The sequence below is a fragment of the Zingiber officinale genome, chromosome 1A, assembly GCF_018446385.1.
Source record: "Zingiber officinale cultivar Zhangliang chromosome 1A, Zo_v1.1, whole genome shotgun sequence".
Taxonomy (NCBI): domain Eukaryota; kingdom Viridiplantae; phylum Streptophyta; class Magnoliopsida; order Zingiberales; family Zingiberaceae; genus Zingiber; species Zingiber officinale.
Window position 1 is genome coordinate 78,724,530 of NC_055987.1, and position 27,482 is coordinate 78,752,011.

Here is a 27,482-nt window from a genome sequence, read left to right on the forward strand (position 1 = left end):
GTATATTTATAGGCAAAAGGATACATATATAACGGTGACCACTTCTCAATTCTAAGTTATATAGTGAACATCTTTATATTTTTCACATCAGATGTAATTAATTAGTTTTATATTAGATTGTGGTCATCTAAGTTATATAATGAACATCTTCTTTATATTTTTCACATAAGATGTAATTAGTTTTATATTAGATTGTGGTCAATGATTATTAATTGGATCGTTGCAAAATATTATGATGTAGGAATCAATTTTTTATATTTTGGTTTTTTATTTATTATGTGATGTTTTCTTATACATATATTTTGATAAAAGCTCATAATTATTTCATATAATTGAAAAAGGTTTATTCACGAGATGGATAAGGAATGGATGCATATACCTTCAAGGCTTGTATCCGAGTATGAAGAAGGGGTAAAAAAATTTATGGCACAAGCTAGGAACTATGCAAAAACACGTGAAGTAATCTTATGCCCTTGCGAGCGTTGTAAAAATAAAAAGTATATGAAATTTGACCAAGTGTACGACCACTTAATTATTAAGGGGTTTGATCCTACTTACACTACTTGGGTCTTCCATGGTGAAACTTATAACTCACAATCTCAAGATGAAGGTAGTTCAAAAGGAGTTCAAAAAGAGGATGAATGTAAAGAGGCATATCACTTATATAAGGATGTTTTTGTGCCAGAAGAAAAGGTTGGGCACACTATGTCTGATGCAAAAGATGATGAGTTTGATGATTTATTAAAAGATGCAGAAACACCTCTCTTTCCTGGTTGTACAGCTTATACAAAGTTGTCGGCAGTCATCACACTATATAATTACAAGTCTACTAATGGTCACACAAACAATAGTTTCAATGAGCTCCTTAAGATCTTAGGTGACATGCTTCCAGAAAACAACACACTTCCAGAAACTGTTTACACAATGAGAAAATTATTAAAACCATTTGATTTAGGATACAAGAAAATTCATGCTTGCCCAAATGATTGTTGTCTATTTAGAAAAGAGATTAAAGATTTGGACTCATGTTCGAAGTGTGGTTACTCAAGATAGAAGATAGATAAAGTCACCGCCAAAGTTTGTAAAGGAGTTCCTGAGAAGGTCCTACGATATTTTCCAGTGATACCAAAATTGAAAAGGATGTTTAAATCAAAAGAAAAGGCTGAAGAATTGATTTGGCACTCAAACCACAAAAGTCAAGATCATATGATGCGTCATCCAGTTGATTCAGTGGCTTGACACTCATAAGTGGCCAGATTTTGCATCAGATCCTAGAAATCTCCGCCTTGGTCTTGCGACAGATGGATTCAATCCTTTTGGTGACCTTAGTTCTAGATATAGTTGTTGGCCAGTTATTTTGGTCAATTATAACCTTCCTCCATTGATGTGCATGGCAAAGGAAAATCTTATGCTGACATTACTGATTCCAGGTCCAAAGCAACCAGGAAATGATATAGATGTATACTTGGAACCCCTTGTGGAGGATTTAAAGGAGTTGTGGGACGCAGGTGTTGAGGCATATGATGCATTTAGCAAGTCAATATTCAACCTGAAGGTTATTTTGATGTGGGCAATCAATGATTTTCCAGCTTACGGAAATCTAGCTGGATGTGCCACAAAAGGAAATTTTGGTTGCCCAATATGTGGTGAAGACACATGTTCTATGTGGCTTAAGTATAGTAGAAAGTTTGCATATTTAGGCCACAGGAGATTTCTCTCCTAATCATCCATTTCGTCAGAAAAAAAAAAGTGGTTTAATGGGGAAAAGGAGAGTAAAGGGAAACCTAGACTTTTGAATGGGTTAGAAATTATCAATGCATTGAAAGATATTGAAAATGACTGGGGTAAAAAGAAAAAGGGTGAGACTTTCAACACTTTGAGGTAAAAGAGGAAGAAACAGGAGAGTTCAAAAGAGGTACAAAAACCAATTCAAAGGTGGAAAAAATTCATTTTTTTTCAATTTGCCATATTGGAGTTAAGTTATTTTTTACTCTATTCATTAGCTTTTATAATTTGTTATTTTTTGTTCCTAAATTATGTTCTAATATTCTGAACTAACACTATAAATCATGTTGATGTTTACCTTTAGGGCCTCTTGCTACGTCATAACTTAGATGTGATGCATGTTGAAAAGAATGTCTGCGAGAATATCATAGGCACATTGTTAAACTTGAAGACAAAATCCAAAGATGGTGTGAGTGCTTGCAAAGATTTGGTACACTTAAAAATTAGACAAGAATTACATCCACAAGAAAAAGGAGAAAATAAATATCATTTGCCCGATGCACCGTACACATTGTCTAGAAAAGAAATGGATGTGTTTCGCTCTAGGTTGAAGAAAATAAAGTTACCCGATGGATATAGTTCAAATATTGATAACTGTGTTTCTGTAGAAGAGCGTAAGCTTATTGGGCTGAAATCTCATGATTGTCATATTCTAATGCAACAATTGCTATCAGTAGCATTGAGAAATCTTCTACCGAAAGGTCCACGTAATGCTATATTTCTGTTGGGTACATTTTACAATGAATTATGTTAAAGAGTATTAGACCGGAACCGTTTAGAACAACTCGAGGAGAATATTTCTGAAATTCTGTGCATGTTAGAGAGGTATTTTCCACCTGCTTTCTTTACCATCTCGGTTCACTTGACAATTCATTTAGCAAGAGAGGCTTGTTTGTGTGGACCAGTCCAATTCCGTTGGATGTATCCATTTGAAAGGTAATAAATAATAATTATTCTTTTTGATAATTTTAATATTATAAAAATGATTTAGATTTTATTAGAACATTTCTTTCATTTGAATTTTGCTTTGTGATTTAGATTTATGAAAACACTAAAAGGGTATGTGAAGAACTGGGCTAGACTAGAAGGATGCATAGCTGAGTGTTACCTCGCAGAAGAACGAATGATATTTTGTAGTGCTTATATATAAAAGGCTTATAGTATTGGTGTTCGTTCTAATAGGAACGATGATTTGGAAGATGGATTATTAGAAGGTCGCCCAATTTCTAAAGGGAAAGAAAAGATTTTAGAGGACCACGTGTTGCAAGCCGCACATCGATATATTTTATTCAATAGTGCAGAATTTGAACCTTACTTACAGTGAGTAAATAAGATGTCTTATGTTAGTCTTGATCTATTACATGTCTTATGTATTCTAACATCTCCCTTCAATGATTGTAAATAGGATGCACATTGACGAGCTTAAACAAACAAATCATCATTTCTCATGTAATGAAACATTGTTACAAAAGAAACATATGGAAACATTTGTCGAATGGTTATCAAAACAGGTTTCTGTTAACTATTCAGGTCGAATTCAATGGCTAGCACATGGTCCTAGAAAGCATGTTACTTCTTATACAGGATATATTGTAAATGGATATCGGTTCCACATAATTGATGTTGGAAGGTCGACACAAGATAGTGGTGTTTCAATTGAATCCGATACTATTTATCAATCTAATGCTAATGACAAGCCACATACAGTAGGAAGATTATCATACTATGGGGTTATTCGAGATATTATTTTGCTAGATTATTATTCTTTTAAAGTGCCTATTTTTAGATGTGATTGGGCCAATCCTGGAACTGGTATCAAAATTGAAGATGGTTTTACACTGGTCAACTTACATCAAGGACTAAAAACTTTTGAAAGTGATCCTTTCATTTTAGCATCACAAGTAAAGCAAGTATTCTATTCTAGGGATAATGATAAATCAAATTGTTATGTGTTGCTAAAAGTATCGCCTCGAGGTATTCATAACATGAATGTGATTGAAGAAGATTCTTATACATCATCAACACCTCTTGATGTGTCCCAACTTGAGATTAACATTACTAAGAAAGAACCGTACACAAGGAATGAGTGTGAGGGAATTGATGTGATTGAGACATGATGGACATTTTCAACTATATATTTTATAGTTATTTATTTTGATTGATATATGTTCTTATCAATAATTGCATAACTCTTTATTTAGTGTTTCAATATATTTGTCTACTTATTTATTTTCAGTAATGCATCATGTCATATTACATGTTTGACCAGGTCATTACATAGCTTTCAAAAGATGAGTAAAATGGTTAAAAAACATGGCAAAGGATCTGTAGCTAAAATTCAAGTGATATTGTATTCTATTTTAAATCTTGGTTTATTTTACTAAAGACATTTCAATATCTCTTTTTTCTATTTTACAGGAAAATATAACTAATAAGTCATCGAGAATGGACTCAACAATTCACCCAATTCATCAGAAGATTTGCATGGTAAAGAACCAATTGTTGATGAGAAAATTGATAAGAAAAAAGGACGGGGTGCGTCAAAGTTGAAAATGGTTAGTGGCCAAGACAAGTGCAAAGAGTTGGAGCGTAATGAGTTTGGACAGTCGATTATGTTAGTTAGAGCCCTAGAGCCAATCATTTGATGATTGTATTATGGACTTGTTGTATCATATTCTTATATAAATAAAGTCATTTGTTTTGGTTATTAAACTTACTTGTATTGGTGCCAAATAAACTAAGTATAATAGCGTCCTTGAGTAGAAGGTTCACACCAATATCAATCGGTTAGTTGAACCGATAGTGAGATGATATAGGGAACACTACTCTAAATTATTCCTAGTCGAGTATTAACATTCAGGGACAATGTTAATGCAATAAGACTAGCATGTAGGTCAACTCGATGACTTGATCTCACAAGTCATGGATATAGAGATATCAAGTTGACACATGGGTATGCATTGGAGAATGTATACTGAATGACCCGCCATGAGAAAGTATCATGGATCGTTATATGAGTGTCATATACTTTCTCATGTGGCTATTAGTATGACTACTAGTCCTTAGACCTGAAGTCACCATGGATCCCTACATAAGGAGTTATGCACTTTGGTTTCGTCAAACGTCACTCGTAACTGGGTGGACTATAAAGGCGATTACTAGGTATGTAATGAATTATGCAAAGGGATGTGAGTGATGTAGATGAGATCTATCCCTCCTATATGACGGGAGCGACATCGATATTCTTGATAGAGTGAGACCACGAAATGCATGGTCATGCCCAAATGAGTCAATATGAGATATTGAGCTCATTTGATTTAGTGAGTCTACTTGGAGTTCAAGATTTAGATTGATTAGAGGATGACACGATCTATGCCTCACATTGATCAATCTAGATGTCTAGGATAGAAGGACACTTGTCATATATTGTGAGGAGTCACAATTAGTAGTCACAAGGTGATGTTGGATCTCAACATTCTTGTAACTTTGGTAGTAATGATGTGTTGCTGGATACCGCTCATTACTTATGCTCCTAAATGGGTAGGGGCATTGCCAACGTTACAAGATCCTATAGAGTTACACACTAAGGACAATTAGATGGAGATTAGGTTCATATGATGAACCAAAAGGATTAGATTCATTTGATGAATCAAATTGGATTAAGAGTAATCCTAATTGGGCTAATTGAGTTTGACTCAAGTTGATTCATGTGTTCAATGAGTCTAATTTAGATTATGACTCATTGAATCAATTTAATTAAATGAATTAGATTCATTATATTAAGTTGGCTTGAATTAAATGGTTGGATTAGATCAACCATGAGAGAGATTAAGTCAAGTTTGACTTAACTTGAAAGGAAGAGGAAGAGTCAAGTTTGACTTGACTTTATGCCACATCACTAGTGAGTTGGCAAGATGTGGACCAATGATGATGCTCCACATCATCATGGTTACTTAAGTGAGATGCCACCTCATGGAGGTTACAATTCTTCACTTTAATGGCCTCCACATTAATTGTGATTAATGTGAAGGGGGTTACACCTCCTAATGTGGCCGGCCACATCAAGGCAATTGAGGAGGAGTTTTCATTTTTTTTGTGTGTATCTCTCTTTTCTTCTTCCTCCTCAAGCTCTTCCTTCTCTCCCTCTCCTCCTATCTTGGCCGAACCATCCAAAGGTGATAGCACACCTTTTGTGTGGTTTTTCTCCACCTACTTGTTCGTGTGGATACTTCTAGAGGAGTGTCTACTTTGACACTCTCAAGATCCGGCACCTTAGACAAGCGGGATTCGCGAAAGGGCGCGCATCAAGGGTAAATCTCTTTAACATATAGCTCTAGTGTAGATCTATAAGTTAGTAAACTCGTACTCGTATTTTTCGAAAGTTTTATTCTTCGCACGGATCCGTGGCTTGGGGTTTCGAGGTTTCCGTGATGCGAAAAAGTGGTTTTTACGGCCCGAAAAACCCAACAGATTAGAGATAATTCAGTGAAGTACGCTTCTTTCCTAGGTTGCATGATAAAAGAATTTGTGCTAGATGGATGGAGTGATATTGATGAAGAAGTGAAAGATAGGATGTGGAGTTGTCTTCAGGTATATTTAGTTACTTAATTTTTCATTTCCATTTTTATAACAAAATGTAGACATATTTTTGTAACACCCACTAAGCTTTTAAGATAAGTATATGAATGTAGGATTTTGCCTTAGAAAAATAAAAGGAAGTGGGTTGAAGCAAAAAGAAATAAAATGAAATAAAAAGAAGAGGAGGTCAAGGATTGAACCTTGAACCTCTTATATTATAATTTATAGAATTAATTAGTAGAAACCAATTGGGATAGAGAGAAGATATTGAAAGCAAAGGAGGGAAACTCATGATAAGGGTGAGAGTAGAAGTTAGCCAAAAGAAAACAAGAAAAGAGTAAAAGAAAGGCAACTTGCCTTCCTCCCTTCCTCTCTCTTTTCCCTCTCTTGCCGTGACCTTAAATGGAGAATTAAGGGGATTCATTCCCCCTTGTTTCATCATGAATGATGAGAAAATATTAGAAAATAAAATAAATAAAAGAAAATAGAAAAAAAAAAGGCTAAGGGAGAAGGAAAGCAAAAACCGATTTTGCTACCTCTTCCCCCTTAACATAAAAGAGAATATGTAAAGGGAAAATTCTATTTTCTCTCATTTTTCTCATTCTCTCCTCTCCCTCACCGAACTCTCAGTCCCCTCTCCTCCATCTTCGGCCCCAAGCCAAGGTTTTCTCCTAAGAAAGCCTAAGATACAAGGAGGAATTATCAAGAGAAACAAGGGAAGGTAACTAGAAGAAGAGGCTACTTCTTCCATCACCATACCTTAGATCCACAAGCGAAAAGGATGTATGCTTCCCCTCACCTGTGGTACAAGGCTTTTTATGTGATTTTCGGATTTTATGAGGATTAGAAAACCTAGAATAGAATTTAAGAAAATTCGGCCAAAGAAGAGTTTCAAATCTAGGAAGGTTTAAACAAGTCCTCATTTCGTGATATTTTTCTATGCTATGTAGGAAGGTTTTCCTTCATGTTTTTTTATACCTATATGATGCTTGGTCAGAGGAGTACCTAACCCTAGAATTTCGGCCAAAAATGTTTTAAAGAGGTTAGGGAAATCATTGTTTAACCAAACTAGTACAAGATTCCCTCCATGAATTACTAAGGATCTTTTATTGGTTTTTCTTGCTTGAAAGTTACTTGGAACCAAAGGGAATCCCCTCATATGTTTCGGCCAAGAAAAGAGCTTAGGGTTAGGAAGACCTTTAAAATTTAAGTAACCATATTTATATGATAGAATATAGAGTTCTCTTAAAGAATTGCATGTTGAATATTGCTAGAAATTCATGAACTCTTCATTAAGATTTTCGGCCATGTTAAGATGGATAGCTTAGGAAAGCTTAAACAAAATTTTAACATGCTCAAGACCTCTGTGATATGAAGATATGAAAGTGGTTTAATGCTCTCATGCTTAATTAGGGTATAGAGAATTTAGTTACATGATATATGACTTGTAAGGTCACAAGGGTCCGAGCTTGTTTATGAACCAAATTTGTATATGATGTTCTTAGTAATTTTTGCCATGAAACCTACTTAGGTTTTCCATGCTTTAGGCCACTTAAAACCTAGTTTAGAGATTGGTAGGATTCGGCCATGAGGAAAAATAAAAGAAAAAGGAAAGAAACCTAGGAAGCCTAAGACACAATGCACATGTATGTTTATTATGCTTGTCTTTATACATGCTATGAAACTTGTATGACTTCCTATGCTTTTAGGCTATTTGAAGCAAAGTTAACCACTGATGGGTCTTGGCCAAGTAGGGTTTAAATGACCTAGAGGCCTTAGAATTGAAACCAATTGTGTTAAGAATGCTTCTTATGGAAATATGATAATGTGTTGATTGTGTCACATACTTGTATAATTTTTCCATGACCTAAATGGACCATTGTAGGTCTCGGCCATGAAGGGATAGATGCCCTAGAAACCCTAGAACAAAATTTAAATATGCTCATGTCACTCTACATGAAATATGATAAGTAGAAAGCCAAAGTTCTCATGCTATATGTTGCTTAATGACCTAAAATGAGGCTAGGGTAAGTTTCGGCCATACCCTTTGTATGATACCTTATTATGAATTTATACATGATGTTAGTTCAAGTTCACATGCTTGTATGCTTATTTTTAGCCCTAATGAATACTTGTGAAATTTTGGCCATGACATATGTTAAGGGCTTGAGGAACTTAGGAATTAGGTCAAATATGATTACTATGTTACTTGGAAGAAAAATGCTATAAATATGGTTTAAGGTTTCCATGCTTTCATGACATTTGGGACCTTGTTTCACACCTGATAAGGTTCGGCCACATGAAGTTTAGGGACTTGGAGAACTTAGAAACCAAGTTAATCATGCTTATAATGCTTCCTATGAAATTGATGTGATGATAATTTAGGTTCCACATGCTTGGAGGTTATTTTTACCTAAATTGAGATCTAAGGGGGTTCGGCCATGATAAGAACCCAAGGGATTAGGAAGCTTAGAATCCAAGTTAACTATGTTACCAAGTTTCTTATGATAGTATAATCACATGATACACCCTTATGCTTAAACATGTATGCTTGTGATTCATACTTTCCATGATATGACATGTGCTAGAAATATGCATGCTTTTATGATATGTTATGTGGATAGAAATATGCATGCTTTTATGATATGCTATGTGATGAAAATATGCATGCTTTTATGATATGCTATGTGGTGAAAATATGCATGCTTTTATGACATGATGTATGCCTAAGTGATGCATACCTTTATGATATGATGTATGCCTAAGTGATGCATACTTTTATGATATGATGTATGCCTAAGTGATGCATACTTTTATGATATGATGTATGCCTAAGTGATGCATACTTTTATGATATGATGTGTGCCTAAGTGATGCATGCTCTTATGATGTGTGATATATATAAGTATGACATGTACTTTACTTTATATGGCTTGTACCAAGGGTGGGCTCCATAAGCGCCCCGGGGTCGATGGAATAAGACTCGGGCCTCGTTAGGGATGGGCTCCTAAGTGCCCCTAGGTCGATGGAGTAAGACTCGGACCTAGTATGTTTGCCTTGTAGGGTTCAAGACTTGCTACCTTGGACCTACATGTAACGCCCCACCCTTCTTACCCAACGAAAGGCGGCGCTACGTTCTTATACTACTTACGTACATGTTTTACTATAACAGCGGAAGAATAAAAACTTTAAAGAATTTAATTTATTAAGCATAATATCACATATTCTGATTTGTTCAAATATTGATTCTATAACTAATCATATTAATTTGTCCGAATCGTTCTTTGCCGAGCCACCACCACACACATCACTATCTGCTCCTCCTGCTGCTCCGTTGTTCCGAATATCCGTCCCCCATATCTGCGGTACAAGGAAAGTAAGCTATGAGCACTCATGGCTCAGTAAGTTCCTTTCCTACTCACTGAAACCGAAAATCATCGTATATCAATATCATGCGTAATATCATAAGCATACAACATACAAGGGTATCATATTCATATCATATTATCACATGACATTATATCTAATCATCAGATAATTCAAGTACATATGTAGGCAATGCATCATGAATTTGAAAACTTATACTAATAAGTACTTGAAATTAATATCATCATTAAGGGGATCCCGGTTTGTACCACATACATAATACGCGCGCTTCAGAGGTAGGTCCAAGGTAGCAAGTCTTGAACCCTATCATGCATACATACTAGGCCCGAGTCTTACTCCATCGACCTAGGGCATTCAGAGGCCCATTACTGACGAGGCCCGAGTCTTACTCCATCGACCCCGGGGCGTTTACGGAGGCCACCCATGGTACAAACCCATACAAAAATAACTTATCATGCATAACTATCATATCATGTCCTTAACAATCTTTCATGCATTTCTTTTCATTATGTATAGCATTTCCTATGCTATCACATATCATGTCATATTACAAAACATAATTTCATTTCTTCATTTTGTATAGCATTTCCTTAAGCTATCACATATCATGGCATATTACATAACATTATGTATAGCATTTCCTATGCTATCACATATCATGGCATATAACATAATTTCATTTTCTCCTCATTATGTTTAGCATTTCCTATGCTATCACATATCATGGCATATTACATAACATTATGTATAGCATTTCCTATGCTATCACATATCATGGCATATAACATAATTTCATTTTCTCCTCATTATGTTTAGCATTTCCTATGCTATCACATATCATGGCATATTACATAACATTATGTATAGCATTTCCTATGCTATCACATATCATGGCATATAACATAATTTCATTTTCTCCTCATTATGTTTAGCATTTCCTATGCTATCACATATCATGGCATATTACATAACATTATGTATAGCATTTCCTATGCTATCACATATCATGGCATATAACATAATTTCATTTTCTCCTCATTATGTTTAGCATTTCCTATGCTATCACATATCATGGCATATTACATAACATTATGTATAGCATTTCCTATGCTATCACATATCATGGCATATAACATAATTTCATTTTCTCCTCATTATGTTTAGCATTTCCTATGCTATCACATATCATGGCATATTACATAACATTATGTATAGCATTTCCTATGCTATCACATATCATGGCATATAACATAATTTCATTTTCTCCTCATTATGTTTAGTATTTCCTATGCTATCACATATCATGGCATATTACATAACATTATGTATAGCATTTCATAGAAGGAACCTTTTCACTAGTTCGGTTAGACAATAATCTTACTCACCTCTTTAAAATATTTTTGGTTGAAATCCTAAGGTTAGATACTCCTCTGATCATACATCATATCAATATAAAATCATGGAAAGGAATCCTTCTACATAGCATAGAAAATCTTATCATGAAATGAGGTCTTGTTTAAATCATCCTAGATTTGAAAACCTTTTCTTTAGCCGAATTTTCTTAAATTCTTTCCTAGGTTTTCTAATCCTTATAAATCCGAAAATCACATAAAAGCCTTGTACCACAGGTGAGGGGAAGCTTACCTTCTTCGCTTAAGTTTCCTAGATTTGAGAACTTGCTTGGGGACCTTTCTTCCTTGCTTGCTTGCTCGGCACCAATGGAGGAGAAGAGTGGCTAGGTCTTTTGGTGGAGAGGAGGAGGGAGAAGAGACCTCTTCCTCTTGTGTTGCTCGGCAACAACAAGAAAGAAAAGAGGGAGGGAGTGAGGAGGAAGAAGAGGTTTCTTCCTCTTGTGTTGCTCGGCAACAAGAAGAAGAAAGGAGGAAGGGAGAGGGTTTTCGGCACCCAAGGGAGGAGAGGAGGAAAGTGAGTGAGGATGAAGTTGAAGTCACCCCTCCATGCCTATTTATACTAAAATGAGGGGAGGAAACTTGTCTTGATTCATCCTCCTTATTTACTTCTCTTCTTAATGTTAAGAATATTCTAGAGAAGATGCTTCTTGAGTTCTCCCTTAATTTCTCTCTTTTCTTTCCTTTAATTAAAATTCCTATCTCTCCTCTTACAATATCCTCTCCTATCCCACTTGGTTAACACATGCATGTATCCACAAGAGAACCAAGGATCAAAACTTGGTTATGTATATTTTTACTTCTTTTTACTCCCTTTTCCTTTTTAGTAAAAAGAATCCTTTCTTATTCTTAACTACTTAGTCCTCTCTCTCCTTATCAATAATTCTCCTATCCCCTTTGGTATCCTATACATGTTCCTTACAAGAGATCCAAGGTTCAATCTCTCTTCTAACGTTTTATTTTCTTTTGTACATAATAATTCATATATTACCCTATTATGCATTATGCATAAATATTTCATACATGTATTCATATTTCTTCCTTTTGTCTACATTAATTCCATACATTATAAATCATGCATAGATGATTTATATTCTCAACTTTATTTTCTTTCATAATCATCTAAATCCTTCCCATCTTTAATATTAAATTTAGAATATCTACACCTTCTTTTCACTACATTGTACTCTCATTATCCTTACTTTCTTATCTAGGCTTTCTAGGGGTGTTACAATCTCCCCTACTTATTGAAAGTTCGTCCCCGAACTTAGAATGACAATTTCTACTCAGATTCCTTTGGACGTTGGTGGAGCCTCCAATCTCCCTTGACTCATTGAAGGTCCCTCAATAAAAGTCTGCAGTTGGTGTAACCTTGCGGGACCACCTTGATTCAGAACATACTGTGGTGCTTTAGTTTTGGTAGGGCAGTCTCTAGATAGATGTCCTTCCAGTCCACAGTCGTAGCATTTAATTTTGCCCTTACGACAGTCTTTTGCTTTATGACCCTCTATCCCACAGTTGTAGCACTTATTAGTGCCCGTACGACATGTCCCTGGATGTTTCTTCCCACATGTATTGCACTGAGAAAACTTGAGCTGCTTGTTGGACGGACCATCCTTAGTGTCGTTCCGTCGCTTTCCCTTTTCGTCGTGGTTCCTTTTCCAGTTGGTCTTGACATCTTCCAGTTCTTCCTTTTGAGCTTGCTTCTTGTCCTTGCCTAGTGCCTTCAGGTAGTGTTCAGTATTTAGGGCACTGCTAATTAACTCCTCTGTGGTCCGCGGCCTGTTAACTCCACCGGCCACATTAAGTGCTATCTCGGGTCTGAGCATCCTTAGCATGAGCCTGACCCTTTCTCCCTCCGTCCTAACTAATTCCGGGCATAGTCGTGCCAGGCGGTTGAATCTTTTCATCGCTTCTTCTACCGTTAGGTCACCTTGCCGAAATTCGGTGAATTCATCATAGTGCCTACTTGTCACCCGAGTGTGGAAGAATTCTTCGAAGAATTCCGTCTCAAAATCTGCCCAACTCATTTGGTTCACCGGTCTTTTCACTTTCACTCTGTCCCACCACATTCGAGCGTCTCCCGTGAGACAGAATGATACGCATTTGACCTTTTCATGCTCAGGCCAGTCCAATAGTTCTATCATGCTCTCCATTGTCTTAAACCAAGCTTGTGCGTCCCATGCTTCACAATTTCCAGAGAATTTCTCTGGCCTCAGTCTTTGCCACTGGATCAGATACGCTTCTTGACGAACTACCGGTGCCAGATTCACTGATGGTACCGGTGCTGCTACCGGCTCCGGTTCAACTACTGGTATGGTTGTCGTATTATTCTGATTTGGGGTAGTAGGATTCCCTTGTTGATTCATCATGGCAGCAATCATCTGTTGCTGTTCCGTAAGCTGTCGTTGTAGCTCAGTAACTACTTGTGCCCAATCAGGTGGAGGTACGGTCTCCTCCGTTCTGGCATTTCGTCTTCTAGTCATACTTATTTACCTAAATGATAACAAGATTAATCTAAGTTATCATTTATGCATGAATATCCTAACATATCCTGTCTAGGTTTCATGCCATGTTTGAGTTTGAGGTATTCTTTCTTAGGTTGTCATATCATCTTTAGGTTACCTTACCATTCATACGCGTCAAGATCTAGCCGATGGTATTATCATTCTTATGCTTAAATTGATACCATTTCTACTCTTTTTATTCATCAAAAGCTTTTATTACATAACTTCTTCTCTTAAAAGGCCAGGTAGGTTGCGACTACTCCTGCCATAAAGGACATGAGAGCAGTAGTCATTATCAACCCAACCTGTATCGACTTGCCCAGATCATCCTGGGATGGATCAGGCATTATCGGAGGTTGAATCTCCGATGCCTCTTCCGGGTCGATTATTGTCTCTTCATCCATTCCCTCGTCTTCTTCAACATGTTCGTCTGGTTCCATCGGGTCTTCATTTAGTTCCCCCTCGAGGTTGTTCAGTCCCCACTCGAAGTCTATTATATCGTTGGGGTTGAAGCCCATTTCCATGTATTCAGCAAGGTCAATTTCATCCTCGACCATCTCAGGAAACTCGTTCTCTTCTTCATAATACTCCATAATTTCTGCATCTTCTTCTTCATTATCGTCCGAATTCCCTTCCTCGATTTCCTCGAGATCTTCCCCTCCGAACTCGCCATGTTCCGGAGATTCCGAGTCGCTCACATAGTTGTTGAAGTATTCCAGCATATCGGGTTCATCCGCGAACTCGAGGTATTCGCCAGAATATTCCACATCCTCGGGATCGTATTCGAACGGGATATAGTTCATTTCTACAAGATTTTAAAGATTCATTATTCCTCTTATGTTATAGCCTAAGGTTCTTGTATCTAGGCTACCATTCATGCATCCTACTTATCATCATGCACCATTCTCTAGGGTATAGCTTAAGGTATCCTTCCTAGGCTACCATTCATGCATCCTAGAGTATCATACTATTTTGCATACAAATAAATTATGCAATTGTACTTACTTGGAGCGGCAGGAAGGAGCTTGATGTGTGTGTAGTGAGTGGCAAAACTTGGCTCGATACCACCTGTAACGCCCACCCTTCTTACCCAACCAAAGGCGGCGCTACGTTCTTATACTACTTACGTACATGTTTTACTATAACAGCGGAAGAATAAAAACTTTAAAGAATTTAATTTATTAAGCATAATATCACATATTCTGATTTGTTCAAATATTGATTCTATAACTAATCATATTAATTTGTCCGAATCGTTCTTTGCCGAGTCACCACCACACACATCACTATCTGCTCCTCCTGCTGCTCCGTTGTTCCGAATATCCGTCCCCCATATCTGCGGTACAAGGAATGTAAGCTATGAGCACTCATGGCTCAGTAAGTTCCTTTCCTACTCACTGAAACCGAAAATCATCGTATATCAATATCATGCGTAATATCATAAGCATACAACATACAAGGGTATCATATTCATATCATATTATCACATGACATTATATCTAATCATCAGATAATTCTAGTACATATGTAGGCAATGCATCATGAATTTGAAAACTTATACTAATAAGTACTTGAAATTAATATCATCATTAAGGGGATCCCGGTTTGTACCACATACATAATACGCGTGCTTCATAGGTAGGTCCAAGGTAGCAAGTCTTGAACCCTATCATGCATACATACTAGGCCCGAGTCTTACTCCATCGACCTAGGGCATTCAGAGGCCCATTACTGACGAGGCCCGAGTCTTACTCCATCGACCCCGGGGCGTTTACGGAGCCCACCCATGGTACAAACCCATACAAAAATAACTTATCATGCATAACTATCATATCATGTCCTTAACAATCTTTCATGCATTTCTTTTCATTATGTATAGCATTTCCTATGCTATCACATATCATGTCATATTACATAACATAATTTCATTTCTTCATTTTATATAGCATTTCCTTATGCTATCACATATCATGGCATATTACATAACATTATGTATAGCATTTCCTATGCTATCACATATCATGGCATATAACATAATTTCATTTTCTCCTCATTATATTTAGCATTTCCTATGCTATCACATATCATGGCATATTACATAACATTATGTATAGCATTTCCTATGCTATCACATATCATGGCATATAACATAATTTCATTTTCTCCTCATTATGTTTAGCATTTCCTATGCTATCACATATCATGGCATATTACATAACATTATGTATAGCATTTCCTATGCTATCACATATCATGGCATATAACATAATTTCATTTTCTCCTCATTATGTTTAGCATTTCCTATGCTATCACATATCATGGCATATTACATAACATTATGTATAGCATTTCCTATGCTATCACATATCATGGCATATAACATAATTTCATTTTCTCTTCTTTATGTTTAGCATTTCCTATGCTATCACATATCATGGCATATTACATAACATTATGTATAGCATTTCCTATGCTATCACATATCATGGCATATAACATAATTTCATTTTCTCCTCACTATGTTTAGCATTTCCTATGCTATCACATATCATGGCATATTACATAACATTATGTATAGCATTTCCTATGCTATCACATATCATAGCATATAACATAATTTCATTTTCTCCTCATTATGTTTAGTATTTCCTATGCTATCACATATCATGGTATATTACATAACATTATGTATAGCATTTCATAGAAGGAACCTTTGCACTAGTTCGGTTAGACAATAATCTTACTCACCTCTTTAAAATATTTTTGGTTGAAATCCTAAGGTTAGATACTCCTCTGATCATACATCATATCAATATAAAATCATGGAAAGGAATCCTTCTACATAGCATAGAAAATCTTATCATGAAATGAGGTCTTGTTTAAATCATCCTAGATTTGAAAACCTTTTCTTTAGCCGAATTTTCTTAAATTCTTTCCTAGGTTTTCTAATCCTTATAAATCCGAAAATCACATAAAAGCCTTGTACCACAGGTGAGGGGAAGCTTACCTTCTTCGCTTAAGTTTCCTAGATTTGAGAACTTGCTTGGGGACCTTTCTTCCTTGCTTGCTTGCTCGGCACCAATGGAGGAGAAGAGTGGCTAGGTCTTTTGGTGGAGAGGAGGAGGGAGAAGAGACCTCTTCCTCTTGTGTTGCTCGGCAACCACAAGAAAGAAAAGAGGGAGGGAGTGAGGAGGAAGAAGAGGTTTCTTCCTCTTGTGTTGCTCGGCAACAAGAAGAAGAAAGGAGGAAGGGAGAGGGTTTTCGGCACCCAAGGGAGGAGAGGAGGAAAGTGAGTGAGGATGAAGTTGAAGTCACCCCTCCATGCCTATTTATACTAAAATGAGGGGAGGAAACTTGTCTTGATTCATCCTCCTTATTTACTTCTCTTCTTAATGTTAAGAATATTCTAGAGAAGATGCTTCTTGAGTTCTCCCTTAATTTCTCTCTTTTCTTTCCTTTAATTAAAATTCCTATCTCTCCTCTTACAATATCCTCTCCTATCCCACTTGGTTAACACATGCATGTATCCACAAGAGAACCAAGGATCAAAACTTGGTTATGTATATTTTTACTTCTTTTTACTCCCTTTTCCTTTTTAGTAAAAAGAATCCTTTCTTATTCTTAACTACTTAGTCCTCTCTCTCCTTATCAATAATTCTCCTATCCCCTTTGGTATCCTATACATGTTCCTTACAAGAGATCCAAGGTTCAATCTCTCTTCTAACGTTTTATTTTCTTTTGTACATAATAATTCATATATTACCCTATTATGCATTATGCATAAATATTTCATACATGTATTCATATTTCTTCCTTTTGTCTACATTAATTCCATACATTATAAATCATGCATAGATGATTTATATTCTCAACTTTATTTTCTTTCATAATCATCTAAATCCTTCCCATCTTTAATATTAAATTTAGAATATCTACACCTTCTTTTCACTACATTGTACTCCCATTATCCTTACTTTCTTATCTAGGCTTTCTAGGGGTGTTACACTACATAGGTTGCGCGCAATATGTAAGTGGTACATAGCCGGGATCCCCTTTAAGTTGAAAATATGTTCAAGTATATATGTAAGAAGAAATGGTTTTAAAGATCATGAGACATACACATGTTTTTCGGATACATGTTTTCAAAATCATATTGCATATACCTTATGATCATGTTGTGATGATGCAATGACTTATGATATGCCATGATTAGATATGATTATGTTATGTTTCATGCTATGCTTTAAGAGCTTGATATGCCATGCTACCTTATGATGATGCTATGATATGCCATGATTAGATATGATTATGTTATGTATGATGCTATGCTTTAAGAGATGATATACCATGACTAGTTATGATTTTGTTATGTTACATGATATGCTTAAAGAGTATGATATGTTATGCCATGACTAGTTGAGATCATGTTATGTTGAGATATTCTTTGATCATGTGATGATTTTCGGTTTTAGTGAGTAGGAAAGGAACTTATTGAGCCATGAGTGCTCATAGCTTACTTTCCTTGTACCACAGATAAAGGAAAAAGCTGGATGAGCTAAAGGAGCAACAGGAGAGGCAAGGAGATGTGTGTGGCGGTGGCTAGGCAACCAAATAAGAACCTGCTTTAAGAACTTTTAAGAATTACGCTTTGGTTTCGTAAATTGTAGTACTATATGGGTAACTTGATGTTATGTTTCTATTTATCTTGTTATCATGTTATGGAAACCATATTAGTGTAGTTCGGATTTGAAAACAAAAGAAAAGTTTTATTAAACTAAGAAAAAAAAAATTTATTTCAAGTCTTCCACTGTAATATGTACATAGAGTATCGTAGCCCCGTCCCTTAGGTTTAGCAGGGAGGGCGGGCGTTACAGGTTGGTATCAGAGCCAGAGTTATTGCCAGCTCACTACACACACATCAAGCCTCCGACCTGCCGCTCCAAGTAAGAATGCTTATGTTTAATTTTCTTATTATATGTTGATGCTTAATTTTCATGTTATATAACTTATGCTTTATTTATTTTTCTTCCTTGTTATATTGCCTATGCATTATTTTCTTTGCTACATTGCTTATGCTTTATTTCCTTATGTTATACTGTTTGTCACTCTATTCCTTATTTTTCCTTATGTTTTTTTTTTATGCTTTAGTTTCATGTTTTGCTTGTTTATGTTTGATGCTTTATTCCATGCTTTTAGTTATAATTTAGATTAGGATTACATATTGGTAGCTTAGGAATAATACCAGAACAAATAGATAGAAACAAAACAGTACATTAGATGGGCTAAAAACGATAACCACTTACACTAGTCTATTTGTCCTTATTTAGATAAACATGGTTAGGACACGCAATGCCCGAACCGGAGGGACAGTGACTTCACCAGACCTGACGCAGGTAGTCGCAGACCTCCAGCATCAAATCACGGAGCAACAACAGCTGATCACTACCTTAATGGGTCAGCAAGGCAACCCAGTTACCCCACCGGTGCTCCTACTCCGATGGTCCGACAAGAGGCCTATCTGATTCAGTGGCAAAGGCTCAAGTCGGAAGCATTCTCGGGAAACTGCAAACCATGGGATGCACAAGCCTGGCTCAAGACCGTGGAAAGCATAATGGAACTACTGGATTGGCCTGAACACGAGAAGGTCAAATGCGCGTCGTTCTGCCTTACCGGAGATGCCCGGATGTGGTGGGACAGAGTAAAGGCGAAAAGACAAATAAACCAAATGCAGTGGACGGATTTTGAGACAGAGTTCTTAGAGGAATTCTTCCACATGCAAGTGACCAACAAGCGCTATGATGAGTTCACTAAGTTCCGGCAAGGTGATCTGTCAGTTAACGAAGCTGTCAAGAGGTTCAACCGCCTAGCACGACTGTGCCCAGAACTGATCCGTACTGAAAAAGAAAGGGTCCGATTAATGTTAAAGATGCTCCGACCCGAGATAGCCCTGAACATAGCCGGCAGAGTTAATAGACTGCAGAGGAGCTAGTCAGCAGTGCCCTAATTACCGAGCACTACCAGAAAGCAATGAACAAGGGCATGAACCAAGCACTGACTGGAGGACAAAAATCGCACAATACCAGAACCGACTGGAAAGGAAACTCAAGTGGAAAGAGGAAACAGTGGAATAAAACAAAAGGTGGTCCGGCCAATAAGCAGACCAAGTACCCTTAGTGTGCCACATGTGGGAAGATGCATTCTGGAGTATGTCTCCTAAGTACCAGAAAGTGCTATAACTGCGGAAAGGAAGGCTTGCCCAACTCAACCTCAGGCACCACCTCTGTAGAACTTTCAGAACAGGAGTGCCCCCGCACAGCTTCACCAGATGCAAGCTGCCATAGAAGGGACTTCAATCAGCCAAGGAAGATTGGAAGCCCCTCCCGCTATGACGAACGCCAGAGTCTACTCTCTTACCAAGGAGGACGTGGCGAATGCCTCTACCGTTGTCACAGGTCAGCTACTTATTTACAATCAGTATGCTGTAGTATTATTTGATACCGGGGCAACACACTCGTTCGTCTCAACACCTTTTATGAAGAAGCTAGATATACCACTCCGAACTCTAGAGGACACATTCTTAACAACCTTACCATCCGGGGAGATTATGCCATCGGACCATATGCTGCAAGCAGTACTCACTCGGATCGCAAACAGAGAACTCTACTACAATCTGATAGTACTTGATATGCAGGATTATGACATAATATTGGGCATGGATTTCCTTAGCAAATACGGCGCCTCAATCGAGTGCCGCAAAAGGAAAGTGATTTTCCGACCCGAAAATGAACCAGAGTTTGAATTTTTCGGGGAATCAAAAGGAACGGAGAAGTTATTGTCATCTATTAAAGCACAAGGGATGTTAGATAAAGGATGTATGGGGTTTCTAGCGCACGTGGTTAACACCAATCAAGTCAAAGACCAGAAATTAGAAGATGTCAGAATAGTATGCAATTATCCAATAGTATTTCCTGATGAATCGGGTATTTACGGCATATCTTGATAAATTTGTAATCGTCTTTATTGACGATATACTTATCTATTCGAGAACCCCAGAAGAACATGCTGAACACCTGAATACTGTACTACAGATCCTTCAAGAGAAACAACTATATGCAAAATTCTCCAAATGCGAGTTTTGGCTTGATCGGGTAATATTCCTAGGTCATGTCACCTCCAAAGATGGAGTTATGGTGGATCCAAGCAAAATCGAAGCTGTAAATAACTGGAACAGACCAAGGAATGCCAGCGAAGTCAGGAGTTTTCTCGGGCTAGCAGGCTATTACAAGAAATTCGTAGAGAATTTCTCCAAAATTGCAGCCCCTATAACAGCCCTCACCAAGAAAAATACAAAGTATGAATGGACAGAAGCTTGCGAGAAGAGTTTCGCGGAATTAAAAAGGAGACTGACCAGTGCTCCGATTCTTACTCTCCCGGAAACCAACAGAGGCTTCGATATGTACAGTGATGCTTCCATCACAGGACTTGGAGCTGTACTCATGCAAGATGGCAAAGTCATTGCCTACGCTTCTAGACAACTTAAAGAGCATGAGAAGAATTATCCCATTCACGACTTAGAACTAGCAGCCGTGGTCTTCGCTCTCAAAATATGGAGACACTATTTATATGGAGCCCAGTGTAAGATTTATACCGACCATCAGAGTCTGAAATATTTCTTCACGCAAAAAGACCTGAATATAAGGCAACGCTGATGGCTCGAGCTAGTTAAAGATTACGACTGCGAGATTCTTTATCACCCAGGAAAGGCGAACAAAGTGGCCGATGCACTCAGCCGAAAGTTCAGTGCCACCTGATGTAGCTATTTTAAAGTTCGAGGACGAACTTTTTATAAGGTACGGGGTACTGTAACACCCACTAAGCTTTTAAGATAAGTATATGAATGTAGGATTTTGCCTTAGAAAAATAAAAGGAAGTGGGTTGAAGCAAAAAGAAATAAAATGAAATAAAAAGAAGAGGAGGTCAAGGATTGAACCTTGAACCTCTTATATTATAATTTATAGAATTAATTAGTAGAAACCAATTGGGATAGAGAGAAGATATTGATAGCAAAGGAGGGAAACTCATGATAAGGGTGAGAGTAAAAGTTAGCCAAAAGAAAACAAGAAAAGAGCAAGAGAAAGGCAACTTGTCTTCCTCCCTTCCTCTCTCTTTTCCCTCTCTTGCCGTGACCTTAAATGGAGAATTAAGGGGATTCATTCCCCCTTGTTTCATCATGAATGATGAGAATAAATTAGAAAATAAAATAAATAAAAGAAAATAGAAAAAAAAAAAGGCTAAGGGAGAAGGAAAGCAAAAACCGATTTTGCTACCTCTTCCCCCTTAACATAAAAGAGAATATGTAAACGGAAAATTCTATTTTCTCTCATTTTTCTCATTCTCTCCTCTCCCTCACCGAACCCTCAGTCCCCTCTCCTCCATCTTCGGCCCCAAGCCAAGGTTTTCTCCTAAGAAAGCCTAAGATACAAGGAGGAATTAACAAGAGAAACAAGGGAAGGGAACTAGAAGAAGAGGCTACTTCTTCCATCACCATACCTTAGATCCACAAGCGAAAAGGATGTAAGCTTCCCCTCACCTGTGGTACAAGGCTTTTTATGTGCTTTTCGGATTTTATGAGGATTAGAAAACCTAGAATAGAATTTAAGAAAATTCGGCCAAAGAAGAGTTTCAAATCTAGGAAGGTTTAAACAAGTCCTCATTTCGTGATATTTTTCTATGCTAATAGGAAGGTTTTCCTTCATGTTTTTTTATACCTATATGATGCTTGGTCAGAAGAGTACCTAACCCTAGAATTTCCGCCAAAAATGTTTTAAAGAGGTTAGGGAAATCATTGTTTAACCAAACTAGTACAAGATTCCCTCCATGAATTACTATGGATCTTTTATTGGTTTTTCTTGCTTGAAAGTTACTTGGAACCAAAGGGAATCCCCTCATATGTTTCGGCCAAGAAAAGAGCTTAGGGTTAGGAAGACCTTTAAAATTTAAGTAACCATGTTTATATGATAGAATATAGAGTTCTCTTAAAGAATTGCATGTTGAATATTGCTAGAAATTCATGAACTCTTCATTAAGATTTTCGGCCATGTTAAGATGGGTAGCTTAGGAAAGCTTAAACAAAATTTTAACATGCTCAAGACCTCTGTGATATTAAGATATGAAAGTGGTTTAATGCTCTCATGCTTAATTAGGGTATAGAGAATTTAGTTACATGATATATGACTTGTAAGGTCACAAGGGTCCTACCTTGTTTTTGAACCAAATTTGTATATGATGTTCTTAGTAATTTTTGCCATGAAACTTACTTAGGTTTTCCATGCTTTAGGCAACTTAAAACCTAGTTTAGAGAATGGTAGGTTTCGGCCATGAGGAAAAATAAAAAAAAAGGAAAGAAACCTAGGAAGCCTAAGACACAATGCACATGTATGTTTATTATGCTTGTCTTTATACATGCTATGAAACTTGTATGACTTCCTATGCTTTTAGGCTATTTGAAGCAAAGTTAACCACTGATGGGTCTCGGCCAAGTAGGGTTTAAATGACCTAGAGGCCTTAGAATTGAAACCAATTGTGTTAAAAATGCTTCTTATGGAAATATGATAATGTGTTGATTGTGTCACATGCTTGTATAATTTTTCCATGACCTAAATGGACCATTGTAGGTCTCGGCCATGAAGGGATAGATGCCCTAGAAACCCTAGAACAAAATTTAAATATGCTCATGTCACTCTACATGAAATATGATAAGTAGAAAGCCAAAGTTCTCATGCTATATGTTTCTTAATGACCTAAAATGAGGCTAGGGTAAGTTTCGGCCATACCCTTTGTATAATACCTTATTATGAATTTATACATGATGTTAGTTCAAGTTCACATGCTTGTATGCTTGTTTTTAGCCCTAATGAATACTTGTGAAATTTTGTCCATGACATATGTTAAGGGCTTGAGGAACTTAGGAATTAGGTCAAATATGATTACTATGTTACTTGGAAGAAAAATGCTATTAATATGGTTTAAGATTTCCATGCTTTCATGACATTTGGGACCTTGTTTCACACCTGATAAGGTTCGTCCACATGAAGTTTAGGGACTTGGAGAACTTAGAAACCAAGTTAATCATGCTTATAATGCTTCCTATGAAATTGATGTGATGATAATTTAGGTTCCACATGCTTGGAGGTTATTTTTACCTAAATTGAGATCTAAGGGGGTTCGGCCATGATAAGAACCCAAGGGATTAGGAAGCTTAGAATCCAAGTTAACTATGTTACCATGTTTCTTATGATAGTATAATCACATGATACACCCTTATGCTTAAACATGTATGCTTGTGATTCAAACTTTCCATGATATGACATGTGCTAGAAATATGCATGCTTTTATGATATGTTATGTGGATAGAAATATGCATGCTTTTATGATATGCTATGTGATGAAAATATGCATGCTTTTATGATATGCTATGTGGTAAAAATATGCATGCTTTTATGACATGATATATGCCTAAGTGATGCATACCTTTATGATATGATGTATGCCTAAGTGATGCATACTTTTATGATATGATGTATGCCTAAGTGATGCATACTTTTATGATATGATGTATGCCTAAGTGATGCATACTTTTATGATATGATGTATGCCTAAGTGATGCATACTTTTATGATATGATGTGTGCCTAAGTGATGCATGCTCTTATGATGTGTGATATGTATAAGTATGACATGTACTTTACTCTATATGGCTTGTACCAAGGGTGGGCTCCATAAGCGCCCCGGGGTCGATGGAATAAGACTCGGTCCTCGTTAGGGATGGACTCCTAAGTGCCCCTAGGTCGATGGAGTAAGACTCGGGCCTAGTATATTTGCCTTGTAGGGTTCAAGACTTGCTACCTTGGACCTACATAGGTTGCGCGCAATATGTAAGTGGTACATAGCCGGGATCCCCTTTAAGTTGAAAATATGTTCAAGTATATATGTAAGAAGAAATGGTTTTAAAGATCATGAGACATACACATGTTTTTCGGATACATGTTTTCAAAATCATATTGCATATACCTTATGATCATGTTGTGATGATGCTATGATTTATGATATGCCATGATTAGATATGATTATGTTATGTTTCATGCTATGCTTTAAGAGCTTGATATGCCATGCTACCTTATAATGATGCTATGATATGTCATGATTAGATATGATTATGTTATGTATCATGCTATGCTTTAAGAGATGATATGCCATGACTAGTTATGATTTTGTTATGTTGCATGATATGCTTAAAGAGTATGATATGTTATGCCATGACTAGTTGAGATCATGTTATGTTGAGATATTCTTTGATCATGTGATGATTTTCGGTTTTAGTGAGTAGGAAAGGAACTTACTGAGCCATGAGTGTTCATAGCTTACTTTCCTTGTACCATAGATAACGGAAAAAGCTGGATGAGCTAAAGGAGCAGCAGGAGAGGCAAGGAGATGTGTGTGGCGGTGGCTAGGCAACCAAATAAGAACCTGCTTTAAGAACTTTTAAGAATTACGCTTTGGTTTCGTAAATTGTAGTACTATATGGGTAACTTGATGTTATGTTTCTATTTATCTTGTTATCATGTTATGGAAACCATATTAGTGTAGTTCGGATTTGAAAACAAAAGAAAAGATTTATTAAACTAAGAAAAAAAAAATTATTTCAAGTCTTCTGCTGTAATATGTTCATAGAGTATCGTAGTCCCGTCCCTTAGGGTTAGCAGGGAGGGTGGACGTTACAATTTTTGTGTTATTAAATGTACAGATGACTTATAAAGTTGAGGATTGGGAAAAGAAATCAAATTTTCAAAAGTTAGCTAAATTGTGGTGCGATAGAAAATCCAAGTTGCAAATACTTGTACGAGAAGCTAATACAAGTAGAGTGGCTTCACGAGATCTCAGTTTGTTGAAGCCTGAATTTATGGACCAAAATCAGTGGGACTTGTTTGTATAGAGGACATTGTCATCTACCTTTCAAGTAAGAATTTATTCACTTAGACCATGAGTTGGATGGGAATGCACTAAATTTATTCTAATGCTATGGTTGGGTAAGAGACTACTAAGTTTTAATATGTAGGAGAGTTTGATTATGCGATTTTGACTAATCTTAGGAAAAGAGTGCAAGATTTAGAGCAACGAGGGAAAAACAAGACCACATTCACACAATGAGTTGGAGGGGTTATGCTCGTTTGACTCACATTATGGTAATTATTTTTAATTTATTATAATTTAAGTAATAATTAATGATATATGCATCTTTTAAGTTATGATGTAATGATTTTGTATATATTTTTATATTTAAGGAAAAGACAAGTCCGATAGATACAAAAATTACAAGATCATAAGTTTGGATTGAAGGTCACAAGAAAAAAAATGGGGAGCCAGTACTCAAGCCGTTGGAGAGAAAATGATAAGCATGTTCACTCATTTTAGATTTCTTTGGCATTTTATTCCACTGATATGGTTTCATAAGAATTTATACTTAAGATCTCCATTTATACTCTTACCAATGTCTTTGTAGAAAGACTTTTATCATGTTAAGCAAGTATTCCATTATTAGCCTCAAAACCCAGTGATAGGGGCAAAACTGCAATAGGATGGACATGTGGCAACAGAATATTAGCTGACTTATTCTATGGTGCAACTGATTCAGATGTCAGTAGAATGTTGTTTAGATTAAACCCAAATAGCTTATAACCACTAGTTTCTTGGGGCTTGGTTACATCATGTTGTGACAGTATCATAGGTTGAGGCTTGCTGACCCTAGGTAGAAGCCAGTTATTAACTTGAGAATTAGGCAATAAACTTCCTGAGCACTTATGAATATTGATCACAACAGATGTAATTAGTTTTATATTAGATTGTGGTCAATGATTATTAATTTCTGGTAGGACACTTCAGCAACTTGTGCACTTGCCTTCAAATTACATTCAAGCATATTAAAATCTGAATTTGGAGTCATCAAAGATTTTGCTGCTTGGAGTCCACTCTGCTTTGCATCATGACTATATTTGCAAGTATTGCTAAAGTAATTTCAAGCGAGGGTTCCATATTTGCTGGAAACTGACAAGGCTACAGTGGAAATGGAGTGCATGGAAGAAGGATATCTTGCCAAGATAATACATGGAGATGGGTCCAAAGAGATAAAAGTTGGTGAGGTAATTACATATGCATTCATCTTTTACCCACCCAATACCAGTCTCATGCTCTTCCTTTTAGTTCATGAGGATTTAATTTTCATTAGCTTTGGAGGGAAATTTCCTATTCATCTTTTGTCTTGATTTTGTGATACTTGTTCCTGTTACTACTTTCAGCAGTTATATGTTGTTGGTTTTGTTGAATTAAGAAACCCTTGGGCCTGTGATGGATGTCTTTATTGTTATTTTTGTACTGAATCTTAATAAACATTGTGGATATCAGGATATGTTGAATATTCTTACTAATAATTCATTTAGAGATCACTTTTTTGTTTTTGAGCGTGTGATCTCATGATTCACCTGTTACATCACAATTGGATCATGCAGGAAAAGTGCATTGTCCTCTAACTGATAGTTCTCAAATATCACCAATTTACCAAATTCCCGAATCTTTTTTATATTATTTGCTTTCCACAGCCACTAGGAGATTTTTGATGTTGATTGAGTTCTTAAATTTTTTTTCAGATGATAATGAAGTTTTTGAATAAAATAAAAACTCCTCCTACATAACTTGCTAAGTTAGAAAAACCTTCACTATATTATGAATTATGTTCGGCTGATCCCTTTAAGGTTTAAGCTATA

General features: G+C 36.6%; 1 long non-coding RNA gene across 1 annotated transcript; it reads left to right on the plus strand.

The window, feature by feature from the left end:
• Positions 1-26,861, plus strand: LOC122005691. Its single transcript, XR_006118466.1, has 2 exons — positions 1-34; positions 26,605-26,861. It is a non-coding gene; the product is annotated as an uncharacterized LOC122005691 (long non-coding RNA).
• Positions 26,862-27,482: the final 621 nt, after the last annotated feature.